The sequence below is a fragment of the Salvia miltiorrhiza genome, chromosome 1 (assembly GCF_028751815.1).
Source record: "Salvia miltiorrhiza cultivar Shanhuang (shh) chromosome 1, IMPLAD_Smil_shh, whole genome shotgun sequence".
Classification (NCBI taxonomy): Eukaryota; Viridiplantae; Streptophyta; class Magnoliopsida; order Lamiales; family Lamiaceae; genus Salvia; species Salvia miltiorrhiza.
This window is the reverse complement of record NC_080387.1, coordinates 62,384,646-62,400,666: the sequence shown is the minus strand read 5'-3', so window position 1 is coordinate 62,400,666 and position 16,021 is coordinate 62,384,646. Positions and strand designations below refer to the sequence as shown.

The window sequence follows — 16,021 nt, the reverse complement described above, 5'->3', positions numbered from 1 at the left end:
GATGATTTATTTATTTATTTATTTATTATTATTATTTTTATTATTATTATTATTAACGTAGGTTACAAATAGGAGAAATACTTATGAAACTAAAAAGAAAAAAAATAAAAGTTAACTTAGCATCACATGACAAATTTATTTTCTTTTTCCCTTTTTTCTTAATGGCTATTTTACAATATTAGTCATATTATGCAAAAATGATTCACTTTTGTATTTATATATAGAGTAAGTTAATGAATTCTTTAAAAAAAATTATAATAGATGAATATTTTTAAAGTCGATTATAAATATGAAAATATTTATACAATTGGAAAGAAAGAAAAAAGAGAGGAAAACATGAAAGTTGATGTGGTAGAGAGAGAGAGAATTTAAAATGCCCTAAATCTAAAAAATGTCCTCTTTTATATACATAGGTCTATGTCCTATTTTTTAAATATTCCTCATGTTGATGAGTTTGCTTAGTTTTTTGTGAAAGTCTTACATATTTGATCGATTTGATAGTTATAAGTCATAAATGTGTAATAAAAATCTAAAAAAAAAAATAACGATTTGACAGCTATCTGTCAAGAATACATACTCATTAACATCAAAGGGTAAAATAGGTTATTCACTTAAATTTGGGCATAAGATGCTTAATTTTATAAAGTATGATATTTTAATTTAACAACTTAAGGAATATGACATTTTTGTCTATTAACACTAATTTAACACTATCTATTATATAATTAAATAAGCACATCTACGCAGATGAGACATCTACACCACACAAAGGTGGGAAAATAAACGCACGCAGACGAGATCATTATCCACACAAAAGTGAAAAAATTACACCGCACGCAAACGGGACCTCTCATAAAAGAGAGTTTTTAAATTTTTCAATTTTGTCATTTGAAGTAGACCTCATTAATATCCTTTAGATTAAAATTATTTGCAAACTCTTCGTGCAAAGATTTCCATGTTTATTGACATAAAAATTAACATGCATTATTTCTGGAGGGTTCATGTCTTATCATTTCATATGATATCGGAATCTGTTGAGGAAGAAAGAGATTTCATTCAAAAAAGTTAATTACTAGAAAATTGTTGAGAACTAATTAAACCAAAAGCCTGATTTGACTTTCTCCCCTTTAGCCTCTAAATGGTGGACAAAATTAATGAACTATGCTTGGAGTAATTTATAGATTTGATCATTCTAGTCGCAATTTATGAGATATATATAGGGGCGCGCTCCAGTGAGACCCCCTATTTTTCGTGTAACATGAGTACAATGAATAAGATATATAATACTAATGAACAAAACGTATATCTAATGAACAAGATGTATATACTGATGAAAAGTAAAATTTAATAAATTCGTTATGAATAAGACATATATATTGATGAATAGTGCCGTATATACTGATGAAAATGCAGTATATACTGATGAATAACAAAATTTAAAATATTCTGCTCCTTCCAGGATTTGAACCCTGCGAAAAAAATCACCCTCCAGATACAATATCAGCCATTGGATTGATAAAATGAACGCACCAGATCGTGCCCTAGATCTCACTAAAATTAGGGGGTCTCATTGAAGCAGCCCCCTATATATAGGGGCGGTTATTCAATAAACCACCCTTATTTTAAGAATTACGAACCAGCAAAAATGCATAAATTTTATGTATAACACGCATGAATAAACTGTATAAAGGCATGAATTGCGAAAAATAATTTTTGCTACCTTTGGGATTCGAACTCAGGACCATGAATTTATCCAACAAGGTGATGAATCAACCGTAGATCTTGATGATCTAAGGGCTGAAAATGGTTCCTAATTTATATTTTAAGAAGTGTTCTTATTTTAGCCTTCCCCTATATATATATATAGGGTGTGGTTATAATGAGAACCACACTTATCGTGAGAACATAAGAACCATTAAAATCAATGCATCTGCTATATAAATTAATACATTCGCTATTAAATTTAATGCTTCCGAAAATAATAAAAATTTTGCTCCCTTCAGGATTCGAACCCAGGATCTACATTCATCCACCAAGATGATGCATCCACCGTAGATCTTGATGATCGAATGACTTAAAATGGTTCTCCGTTCTAATTTTATTTAGTGGTTCTTATTTGAACCTCTCCCTATATATATATATATAGGGGCGCGCTCCATTGAGACCCCCTATTTTTCGTGTAACATGAGTACAATGAATAATACATATAATACTAATGAACAAAACGTATATCTAATAAACAAGATGTATATACTGATGAAAAATAAAATTTAAAAAATTCGTGATGAATAAGACATATATACTGATGAACAAGGCCGTATATACTGATGAATAACAAAATTTAAAATATTCTGCTCCTTCCAGGATTCGAACCCTGCGAAAAAAAATCACCCTCCAGATACAATATCAGCCATATGATTGATAAAATAAACGCACCAGATCGTGTGTCCTAGATCTCACTAAAATTAGGGGGTCTCATTGGAGCGGCCCTCTATATATATATATATATATATATATGGGTTGCATTCTATGACAACCACTTTCTAAGATGAAGAATAAAGATCAAATCAAAACCATTCATCTCAATTCAATCAACAGTCCATATAATTTGCTGAAATGATTTTTCATGTAATTAAATATTGGTTAATTACATTTATTTAATCCGAAAAGGGAAAATATGTCCACTCAAATCCACAAATTCTGGGATTCGGTTGAACAAATCACGAAAATTCCTCTCTTCCCATTCTGGGACCTGATCCGTCGATGAACATAATAGGTGAACATTAGTATGTTCATTTGTTTTCCTACGAACATATCGATGAACATTAGTATATTCATTTATCTTTCTACGAACAAATCGACGAACATTATTATGTTCATTTGGTTTTCTACGAACATACCGACGAAAATTAGTATGTTCATTTGTTATTCTACGAACATATCAACGAATAAAAGGGTTTAGAGGTGAGAGTTGGGGGAGGGCAGTTGACGGAAGAAGGGAAAGGAAGGAGGCGACGATGCCACTGTCACGGCGCCGTTGCTGCTATGTTGTTGATAGACGAAGTGGCGACATGTGGCGTCCTCACCGGAGGAGCAGGGGCGGCGACAGCGATGCCAAATCTGGAAAAGGGAGGCAGCGGCTGGGCAGAGCTGCGATCGATGTAGGTGATGAGGGGCGAAATATGTATCCCTTTAAGATCATGCCACGTGGCTTACCTTATCTGAACATACGTTAGAAGAGGGTCGTGGTGTTGAAGAACGCTCAGCTCCAGATCAGGCCTGAATCGGGTTAAGAATAGGTTGAGTCAAATCAGAGTGCGCTAGACCAGAATATATTCAACCAGAGTAAGACAGAGTCAGAGAAGGAGCCCGACGACAGACCGGATGGATAATTACCAGAGGAAAGGCTCTATGGCAGAGTAGAAAGGCAACGACAGAGATGATGATTAAAGACAATATCCCGACAAGGAGTCTGACACCCCTATTTTTCTGGATGTTTCGCCTAGATCTAGTTAGTTAGTGCGTATAGCGCGTGTGTTAGGATAGAATTACTATTTTACCCTTCTTGTAACCTCTATAAATAAGGGCATTCTTGAAATAAAACTCACTCTCTCTATTTTTTTCACTACCGAATTCTCTTTAGTTTTCTGATATTCTTGCTTAACCATGGGAACACATGTAGATAATGGAAAATTCTCCACCCTAGATCTGATAGGCTCGATTCTAAGTTCGTCAGCACTCAGTAGGGATGTTCGCTGCTGCCGCCAGTCGAAGGAGAGAGGGTGGAGGTACTGGCAGCGTATCGTCGGAGCAGAGGAGGCGGCGCCCTCGACGCTCCTAGCCGATGGCCGTGTGGGAGAGAAAGAGAGAGCGTCCTCACCGGGGGAACAGGGGCGGCGACGGTGATGCCATATCTGGAAAAGGGAGGCGGCGGCTGGGTGGAGCTGCGGTCCACGCAGGGATGTTCGCTTTTGCTGCCGGTCGAATGAGAGAGGGGTGGAGGTACTGGCGGCGTATCGCCGGAGCAGAGGAGGCAGCGCCCTCGACGCTCCTCGCCGATGGCCGTGTGGGAGAGAGAAAGAGAGCGTGAGTTGGGAGAGAGAGAGAGAGAGAGAGAATGAGTTGGGAGAAGAAAATACAAAATGACAAACTAACATTTATTATATAAAATAAATGAAATAAAATCATAATTAAAGATTAAATTATCACCCTTAGATTAAGCAAGATCGACGCACAAGATTTAGTATTTATTCTTTATCTAAATGAGTGGTCTTCATTGAACTCTCCCATATATATATATGATTGAGTTCAAAAGAGAATTATCTTTTTATTCATCATGAACAAATCTATATATTTTACGAACAGATCAACATAACTAATGAACAGACGTATTTAGTAAAAATATAGAAAAACTCGCCACCAGCAAGATTCGAACCCGGGTCAAATTATTGTTCATGCGGTACATTCATGAAAGCACTGTACAAATGGTTACTATCACTGCCTTCTTGTTCTCTTCTGACCAGCTACTCGCTCACGCTTCCAGTTGTCCAACTTGGTTAGCATTCTAACACAAGGCTTCAACTCGGGACATGCCCTCAGCAGGTAACTAGCCATTTGAGGTGCTCGGAAATGGTCGAAGTCGTTGAATAGGAGGATCACTATGACTATAGCCCTTGGTAAATTTACCAAAGACGAAAATGATTTATTTTCATCTGTTCATTAAAATTATAGATCTGTTCGTTTTTATTTTACGAATTCTCTATTCTCCACAATATTTAGCTTCTCTGTTGAACCCTTCTCTCTCTCTCTCTCTCTATATATATATATATATATATATATATATATATATATATATATATATATATATATATATTATACACTTAAGAGTATTTTTATTCTAGCCCTCCCCTATATATATATATATATATATATATATATATAAAATATCAACGCAAATTAAATGTATACTCACAAATGGTACACAACATAACCTAGTTTGATAAGGTAACTTGATACTTTTACTTGTATGTGTTGGTGAATCTTATACGGTGTAGAAAAAAAATACAACAATTCTTTTTTAATATATTAGTATTACTTTAAAAATAAGCAACTAACACCCCCTTCGAAAAAAGATACTCCCTCCATCCGTCGAAAGGGGACCACTTTTACTATATCGGGCGTCCGCAAAGAGTATACCACTTTTCTTTTATAAAAATGGTCCCACCATCCACTTTAATCTTTTTATCCTTACAAACACTCTTTATTTACAAAAAAAAAATCACCCCAAATTCAATCTTAACCACACATCTCATAAAATGGTGGGAACCTTTTCTCCACTACTTCAAAATCATCACAAATTTTATTAAATCCCGTACCCAGTCAAAGTGGTCCACTTTTGACGGACGGAGGGAGTAGAATAAAATAAACAACTAAGTCAATCGAAAATTTTTACACTGAAAATTCCTTAATAATAACACTCTATATGTAATAATGTAACTCGACTCAGCAAAGCATTTACATGTATTTAACAAATCAACCATTATGACGTCACTATCCCGTTTGACGGGTTCAACCCAAAATAACAAAAACTTGGGTATAACTGTGTGTACTGTACAACCGAGTTGACTCACATCCAAATCATGATTTATATTCGGATCTAAACCCGCATTCTGACCCAAATCGTGTAAATAACACTATTCGGTTATACAAATGACACTGTCTATAATTGACACTATTTGATTATATAAATGACATTGTAACATTTTAAAATGTTATAGTGTCATTAAAATATTATGGTATCATTTACAATTTTATAGTGTTAATTATAGAAAGTGTTATTTATATTTTTGAATAGTGTCAATTATACACAATGTCATTTACAATGTCATAGTAGTTTCTTTTATACGCATTGTCATTTGTATAACAGAATAGTGTCAATTACAGACAGTGTCATTTGTATAACAGAATAGTATCATTTACACGATTTGGGTCAGGATGTGGGTTTGCATCAGGATGCCAATCATGATCTGGATGCGGGTCAATTCAATTGTATGGTACATCTGATTGTACTCGAGACCACCTCAAATAGTTAAGCATATATTTTAACTAAGATGTCATGTTTTATCTAATTAATCGATGTCAACTGAACTCATAGGCTTTTAGCACAAGATATGCTCTAGAAATTTTGTATCTCTAAAGAAGAAAAAAGAAGAAGATAATACTCCCTCCGTCCCATTATTAATGACACGTATTCCATTTTGGGTTGTACCAACCTAAATGGCACGTTTCCATTTTGGGAAATAATAAGGGACTTAGGCCTTAATTTAATCACTAATTACATGCCTAATGAATTAATTTATGGACTTGATGGAGTCTCTAATTCTACCCCTCTCGCTCTCTCTCTTGAATGTTCCGGCAGAAAGCAATCACGCCGCCTGCCCCTCTATTCGTCGGCCGCCAAGGCGCAAGCAGCGCCTATCGGCGTCGTCAGCCGCCTCAGTCTACTCCTTCTCTCTCGCTCTCTTCCATAATTTAGCCTGCCGCCTCTAGCTGTGTTTGTCTGTCAACGACGACATCGATTGTCGGCCCCGCCGCCCTCTCCATCTCAACTCCACCACCGAAGAACCCACTCCATATGCATCGATCTGCGCGAGGAGAAGCTCGAGACGAGGCGATCTACGCGAGGAGAAGCCCCGAGTGAAACCCTAGTCGTGGTGTGGCGTAGTGCGAGCGGCGGAGTTCGCCGCCTACACCGACTTCACCACCTCCTAGGGCTCATACCAACGGCGCGGCGGCTCCATAGACTTATCCTACATTAGATTTGATTTTTTGATTCATGGATTTGTGGATTTGGTGATTTGGGGATCTAGAGATGTTTCTGGTTTCTGGAAAATTTTGCTTCATTTACAGTTTAAAATCTTCTGCAATTTCTACAATTTTTGGAAAAATCTTCGTTTCGTTTTTGAATTTTTGTGGGTTTTTATTTCAATTTTAATTTCCATGATTCTTTAATATAGTTGTGCAATGATAATTAGAGGATAGGGGTTTTGGTGGTTTTAGTAAGAATCGAAGCTTTCTGGAAGAACAAGAGATTTTTAAATTTATGTTTCATAATTTTTGTTTGATTTCTGCATCAGGAGGAATACAAAATTTTTGTTTGGTTTCCCCATTAACATAATTTTTATTTGGTCTTTGTTTGGTTTTTGCATTAGGCGAAACTAATTTTATGTTTCATAAATTCACTAATAAACTCATTAGAGCATCCGCAATGGGGTTCCTTGATAGCCTACTTGATAGTGGTTGTGTTATTGAGTAGGTAGTGCTGCATTGGGGTTCCTTGATAGCCTACTTGATTTTTTTAGTTTTTAAAGAGGAGAGAGAAATTTTTAAAGAGGAGAAGAGAATTAAAAAAAAAAAAAAAGAAATTATCGAGCATACTTGATAACTCGAGTAGCACTCACTTGCAACGCCTACTCGAGTGGCTACTCGAGTTCGAGTAAGGCATCGAGGATGTCCGTTGCCAATGCTCTTATGCAAGAACAAGAGATTTCTGCAATTATTTTCAGCATTTTGTTTCATAATTTTCGTTAGTTTTGTTAATGTGTAATGAAAACAATTTTTGGAAAACATTTATTGCATATTTGTAAGAAATAACAAAAAATTTAAACAATTCCTTAAACACAAACTTAAATATGTAGATCATACATCATTTTCACCTAATTTACTTCTCCTTAATCTCCGTATCGAAAAGCATTGTCCCATAAATAATGGACTTGTCCCATAAATAATGAGACGGAGGGAGTAGTAATTAAGACACTCAAAGAAAAGGGAAAAGCAATAATCAATTAATAACAAAATTATAATCCTTAACCTCATCGACAAATCCTCGTATGACGCAGATTATGTTCGAAAATTTTAGTTTAACTGGCAAATCTTGATGTGGGCCCATGGAACTGATTTTTCATTGAATTGAAGTAAATGAGCCACGTTAGGTGTGATTCGTGTGAAACAAGAGTAGTTTAGCATCATTTTCTTGTCATCAAATCCAAATCAAATTAATTGCCCTTGATTATGGATCACATGGCATGGGTAATTAATTTGGAGATGTGGGTACTACATCAGATCAATCAAATGTGGATTCAGGATTAAACCACTCGCTAAATTATCTTTTCGTAAAAGTACTACTTTCTCCGTCTTCCCATTTTTGATACATCTTTTATCATTTTAAATCGTCCATTATTTTAATCGATCCCATTTCTAATTTTAGTAAAATTACTTTACAAAACCCTGTTAAAGAAATTATGAACTAAAGAAGTAATTTGAAACTGCATTTTCATTAACTGATTTGCAAAGAGAGATAAGCTAAGAACACGCTAACACACTAGCTAATAGAATAACTAACTAACAAATTGAGCTTAACAAAATAGCTAACAGCTTCGGATTGCTGACGTGGAGAATAAGCTTAGCAAAGCTAGCCAGCAGGTTCAGCAGCTACAAAATGCAATCTACTTCGCAGCATGCAAAACCGAGGCTCAGAATGTGCACATTTTTTAAAATATGTGCCTAAAAAAATACTATGTCCCATTTTTTCGTGTACGAAAGAGAGTAAATTTTTTATTTAAAATCTACTCCCTCCGTCCATGAAAGAACTTCCTAGGAGGGAGTGACACGGGTTTTAAGAAAAAATATTGTTGAGTGTATTGAGAGTAGATAAAAGGTAGTTGAGTGTATTGGGAGTGGTGAAAATGTGTTATAATTAATATTGGGAGTATTATTTATATGTTATCTATCAAATTAAAATTTTAGTCACGGTTTTTAATTTTATATGTATATTGAATATTTTATCATTAATCAAAATACATATTTTTAGGAAAAAAAGAAAGGCTACAATTAGAATGAAAAAAAAATCCTATCATTTATAGAAATTTTTCATTTTCTGAGAGAGAATTATTATTGAAAATATAGAAATAAAATAATAAATTATTATTAAAAAATTACAAAAAAATAAAATAAAATTTCTTGTATATTAATTCACGTAGATCATGAATTAAAGAGATGACATGAATGTCAAATAGTATTCTATAATGATCAACGCAATCAAAATTGCATGATTTTATGTGAAACTTGTAAGTTGTAAACAAACAAAGAAATAAAACAAGTGTACTTTCCCATTACAAATACTCTTATTCACGCATCTAGCTGAAAAAAATAGTTGATTTTGAATATATGTTTCGAGTAGATGTATAGTTTGTTAAATGTTTCTTTAAAGATAATTAATAATATATTTTTTTATTTCCCCTAAAAAAATAATGATATGTATTAACTCTATCAAATCTAATGATAAAAAAAAACTCTATACTAAAATATTACTCACTCCGTCTCAATTATATAGTTTTTCTTTTTCTTTTTCGAATGACTCAAATATATATATAGGTTCGTTTATAGAAAAGGCTATGCATTTTTAGCTTATTTATAAATATAATCTTATTTAATTCTTTTATTAACTCTAGCATTAATGAATTATTAAAAAATACATACGAGTCATTAGAAAATTAGTTATATATATATATATATATATAGGATAGGGTTAATATAAAAACCCCTCTTAAGATGAAAACTAGGAACCAATTTAAAGCCATTGATTTAAATAAAATAGAGGGCTGAGATTAAACTACAGATGTACAATTTCGATTGCATAGATGCACAGTTTCAATTGCATAAATGCACAATTTCGATTTACTTGAGTATTTTGCATTGTTGGTTTCAATTGCATAAATTGCATATTTTTTAAGTGCACAGTAAAATATAATAGATGCACAATTTCTTTTGTTGACTAAATCCTAACCATTAGATCTAATATTTAAAAGGTCAAGATTAGGTTCCTAGTTCTCATTTTAACAGAGGTTTTTATTAGAACCTCTTCCTATATATATATATATATATATATATATATATAGGGAAGGGATCAAAAACGAAAGCTAAATGTATGAAGAATAAGGAATGAAATCCGGCCCTTCATAATTCTAAATCCTACGGCTGTGCAATTTTCGGATTTTATACCTTAATAATTCCAAGAAGGCTATGTTTGTCATTATACTTTTAGTTGTGGTGAATTAAGAACCAACACCTAAACTATAAGATGTAAAGTGTGGACTATACCTAGTAGAGATGATCGGAACGAATGAAGTAAAGCGATCGGAAACTTTGCGTGAAAGAGAAAATAACTGTTGTATTCGAAAATTTGAGATAACCTGATGGTAATACACGAGCTGAGGTCTATTTATAGATTACAATTGAGGGTAAAAAGGTAAAATCATTGCCCATGCATGCTCCTTGCGTGGTCGGAGGGTAGAACAGTAACTTCGCCTTTACGCGGGAGATCTTCCCGCGCCTTCTAGCATTTCTCTGGCGGAGGTGGTTCCTCTGGTGATGATGACTTCTCTGGCGCAGGTGGCTCCTCTGGCGAAGGTGACTTCTCTGGCGAAGGTGACTTCTCTGGCGAGGATGACTCCTCTGGCGAAGGTGGCTCCTCTGGCGAGGGTGACTTCTCTGACGAATACGATTCCTCTGGCAAGAACCATTCCTCTAGTGGATGAGTTGTCTCTGATGTATGAAATCCCTCTGGTAATAATGATTCTTCTGACCAGTATGATTCCTCTGATGAAGATGATCCCTCTGATTTGTATCCTTTCTCTACTCTGCACATATCACTCCTCATCAAGTTGTAACCGAAAATATCTTTAATATGTATGGTAAGATATGGTTAATCCCATAATTGTTGCTCATTATTTCAAACGGCTGATTTTCTTAAAGAATCTGGTCCTTCTTTTTTCATTTATTATCTCACGCCATTAAAGTATTAATAATAATAATAACTCTTCTATCTCATGCCATTGACGTATTATTGCTACTACTTTGATTTGTTGTATTTTTGTATATATATGTTGATGTATTATATTTATTGTTATGTATTCCTTATATTAATATTTAAAATTCATGAAATAATATGTCTTTGCTTTAGATAAGACTTTAATTTTCTTCTGCACTTCGTTTTTTTATGCAGATCCGTCAAATATTCATTCATCAGAGTCTATATTTTATTCGCAAACATTGAAAGTTTATTCACTAAAATTATATTGAATAATGTTCACTTTATTCGCAAACATTGAAAGTTTATTCACTAAAATTATACTGAATAATATTCACTTTATTTACAAAACTTGAAAGTTTATTCACTAAAATTATACTGAATAATATTGAAAATTAATCGAATACCACTTTATTATTAATCGAATAAGTTCTGAATAAATATTATTCAGTACTGAATATCACACAATAAGTTCTGAATAATGTTGACATCCATGTGAATACATACGATATAACATCTGAATATTATCATATTACTACGCAGTCAGAGCTGACCAAGGACGCCAGAGCTGGAAATCACCAAGGGCGCCAGAGCTGAAAATCACCAGAAGAGATTTGGAGCTATGAAGTATGAACGTGTGCTACAATATAAACGAAATCAAGAATATCATAAAACTAACTCAAATCCAAAGAATAAAGCAATAGAGTCGCCGAATATCATAAATCTAAGCCAAAAAAGAAAATTACAAGAAACTAACAAATTTATAAAAAAAAACAGAATCAAATACAAAGGAATAAGATATAAAGCAACTGAATCAAATTCATTCAACTAAAACCTCTGGAGTTCCAAATTCAGACATAAGAATCAAAGATTACAATTTTACCACATGAATCAATCACAAACATGTGAGTACTATATAATGTTCGAAAGTTCCATTAAAATCCATTATCTGGGACCCTCAATACTAATCTAATACTTTAAATTCATATAAAACATCACCATATAAAACCAATCTTTGGTTTCTTCATATAAAAACCTAGTTCTCCTATGCGAAAGTTAATATCAGCAAACACAATCGAATTTTTTCATAAAAATCTAACAAATTTCAGATATGTTTCAATATATTCGAAATTTCACAGTGTTATGAACTAATGTTTTTTCGGAACTCACCTTCTTCGATGTCGAGTTCCGTTTGCCCAGAAATTGAACAAAACCCAGTTCTTCTTCGATTCCGCAGGGGTATTCTTCACAGTGTTGCGATTCTTTGTGGAGAAGATATGAGTCATCTGAGATTCAACCTTGTTCTACACATGAATCATCGTGAAGATTTGACAGAGGGAAAGTCGGAAATCATGGAAACTTCCAGATTTACTGAGAGTATGTATTTTACGGTTTTCACCCTTCGACAGTAAAAATCGATGGTTTTTAATGTGAACGCGTTTTCATTTTTGTTTTTTTATTCGTTTTATTTGTAGCCATTGGATTAGTTAGATCTAACGCTAGGAATCCATTCTTTATTCTCTATTAAGGCTTAATTCTCCATAGATCCCACTCCTATATATATATATATATATATATATATATATATATATATATATATATATATTTTCAATTACTTTTCTAAATAAGAGAGCAAAAAATTAATCAGCTTATATATTCTCTTCGTCGTAATTAATATGCCACAAGATTTGAGCACATATATTAAGAAACAAATAATTTATAATAAAACAAGAGAGATAAAATAATTTTTGTTTTGGGACATACAATTTGTTAACAAATAGGACAGAAAAATGGAGTTATTCTTTTTTAAATGAAAAGATAAATAATTATGTATGAGGCAAAATGACATATGTTGTAAATAGTAATACGTTATGTAAGGTAATTTATTATATATTAGTAGTCTTTTATTTTGGAAAATGGTATGTTAATTTGAGATGTTTAAATAAATAAGCGTGGCTTATTAAATTGGGAGGGGTATGTGCATTGGCATTCATACATTTATTATTAGGATTCACACATACCGGACTTCTATTATGGCATGTAGTCAGTACTTCTATTATGCCACCAAAAGTCAAAATTATAATCAAAAAATATTTCAAGATAACTATTTCATGGGCCAATATTTGACTAAAAGTCAGTAAAAGGATAAAATAAAAACGTGCCAACGAAGCTTCACTTAACTTTCCCAAACATAGCACAACAAATAATTATGGTTGCTGAAATTTCATGGAAATTAAAGATTCATTATAGTTATAATTAATATTATAAAGGGTGATGTTATTTGGATCACTTTGATTCGAATTAAATATATAAATATTTAATTTTCAACTTAAAGAGATATTTTTATCTTTTATATATTTTTATTTCATAATTTTAATATGATAATATATATATTGGAAACAAAAAAAAATCATTAAATGTTTGTATTTTCAATAATTTTTTTGAGTGATTTTATTTATTTATTTTTGTATATTAATTGATTAATAATTTATCATTAATTTTGCTTTAAAAATCATTAGGTGTTTTTTTTAAATAGTAATTTGTTTTAATTAACATGTAAAGTCTTCATTCCATTTTTATAAATATGTTAAAATATTTAAATACAATTATATTATATATAATTCAAATTTTGAACTTAATTTAAAACGAACTATAAATACTTCTTAAAATATAAAATACGAACTAGTTAAAATGTATGAATCTTATGTAAAACACGTCTGAATTCTCTGTGTAAATGTCATAATTTTGAAAATTAAATTTTTTGCTACCTATGGAATTCGAACTTGGAATCATGAATTCATCCAAAAGAGTGATGAATCAACCGTAGATATTGATGATCTAAGAGCTGAAAATGGTTCCTATTTTTTTTATTCTAAGATGTGTTTTTATTTTAGCCCGTCCACACCCCCCCCCCCCCCCACACACACATATATATACCAAGATGAATCATCACCCTTGGATATACCAAGATCGACGCACATGATTTGGTCTTCGTTCTTCGAATTTTTGATGGTCTCCATAGAACTCTATCATATATATATATATATATATATATATATATATATATATTCGTAAACTTTTACAAGAGGTACTTAAGGTAAAATACATTTTCACTTATAATATTGCAACTATCTTATTTTCATTGATTCGGATCAATTTGATCCAAATAGATTTATTCTACTATAAAAGCACCATTTAAGATATTTATAGATTGTCAAAACTAGCAAACTAGCATAATGGAAACTTAATGCTTAATGTTAGACCCTTAACCCTCTTCACGAAACACGAATCATTGAAATTTCAAATAGTCAAGCAAATAAATATTGACCGTATCTCAATATAGGTATTAATAAATCATATTCATGCATGCTAATGACGCCTAGGTTAAATGATAAAATCGAGGCAATCAAAAATTCTCTTTTGTGAAAGGTCTTGAATTCAATTTCACATGTGTGTTCAGTAGTTTGATTTATTATTATTATTGTTATTATTATTATTATTATTATTATTATTATTATTATTATTATTATTATTATTATTATTATTTATAAAAAAATCACATTCATGATCATGGCTAGTTTCTTAAGAGATATGAAAAAATATACTATTGTTATTTAAATCCCACATACAATATTCAATAGGCATTATAGGCTGCTCGAGATGGCATAATTGTTTATTGGAAGAATTGATTGTTTCATTTTTAAAAAAAAATATGTAAAAATTCGAATCACTATATAAAAAATAGAGAAATATTGATCCTTAAAAAAAATATTAAATCCTCATTAAATGTTGGCTACCTTGTATTAATTAAACTAACCACATTAATTAAATGTTAGCTGCTCATGTCCAAATAAAAGAATTGGATAATATAATAAATACATAATTATAATCTAAGTGGCGGAAAAATGAATTTACACTATCTCCTTTAAAATACGTCCAAAATAATTTTTACCAGTAATAATTTTTTAACGAATAATTCTACCTTAGAATGCAAGAATTGATTAAGTTTGTTGGAACATTAAAATCATTTGCAAATTGTAGGAATCATGTAAAGCAACCACGCGTTGGAATAGTGAAGAAAAATCTTCTACCAAAAAATAAAAAACAAACAAATTATAACCAAATTATCAAAAGCGAGTTGTCATAGACTTGTTGAAAAAACACAAAAAAAATTCCACATCAAGATTGCTCGAAATCTCAATCAAAGAAAAAGTTAAGATTTCCCAAGAAAAAAAGAAAAGAAAAAAAATCAACAAAATCTTCATCTATCTTACATGGTACCAAGAAATCATTTCACATCAAAATGGGGTCATACGTGGAAAAGGGTGAGTAGAAATTGTTTTTAAGGCTAAATAATGAGAAATAAAAACTATTGGGAGATAACTACTTTAAGCATAACGCAGTAACACTACTTAAAAAAAGAAAGATCGATCTTCTTAAATAAAATGCGCCCGTATCATGGATTTTGTTACTTCAATAAAAAAGTAAGGCTTATATAGTGCTTTACATGCATGATGCATCTCATTTTTAAGAAATAAAAGTAAAACTAAAAATAAAAATAAAAAAGTGCATCTCATTTAAAACAAAAAACTTTAGTGGAAATTGTTGTAGATATTAAAATTTTGCAATATAATTGGTGGTTTGTACTCCCTCTGTCCCACGAAGCATGACCCACTTTCCTTTTTGGTTTGTCCATTAAGCTTGACCTGTTTCTAAAAATGACAAAAAATTTACCATTTATTCACCTTTTCACTTTTTTCACTTTTTCACCTACCACACACAAAATATCAATTTTTTAATTTTCGTGTCGAGAAGAACTGGGTCATGCTTCATGGGAATAAAATAATTCATGCATATTCTAGGGGAGCCGGGATTTCATCCAATAAAGTTTAATTTATAATAATTTTAAAACACACACACACAACACATATATATAGGGAGTGGTTAAGAACTTTGTATTATTTTTTCCATTTATTCTTATTTTTTCTTTTTTACATCAAGTTACTTACAAAAAATACATTCAAATTGTTGACCAAATTAAAACACTATAATTATCGGATACCATATTACTCACATTTAATTTCTTCTGGAAGAAAGACACAGCCAACAGATGAGGTGGTAAAAATAGAAAAAGCAAAAAGAAAAGGAATATTG

The 16,021-nt window shown here is 31.9% G+C and overlaps 1 long non-coding RNA gene across 1 annotated transcript; it reads right to left on the bottom strand.

Annotated features, from left to right (window-relative positions):
• Positions 1–11,250: 11,250 nt before the first annotated feature.
• LOC131002617 (uncharacterized) lies at positions 11,251–12,327 on the bottom strand. Its single transcript, XR_009094365.1, has 2 exons — positions 12,038–12,327; positions 11,251–11,507 (listed from the first exon to the last, which is right to left on the bottom strand). It is a non-coding gene; the product is annotated as an uncharacterized LOC131002617 (long non-coding RNA).
• Between the last annotated feature and the right edge of the window lie 3,694 nt (positions 12,328–16,021).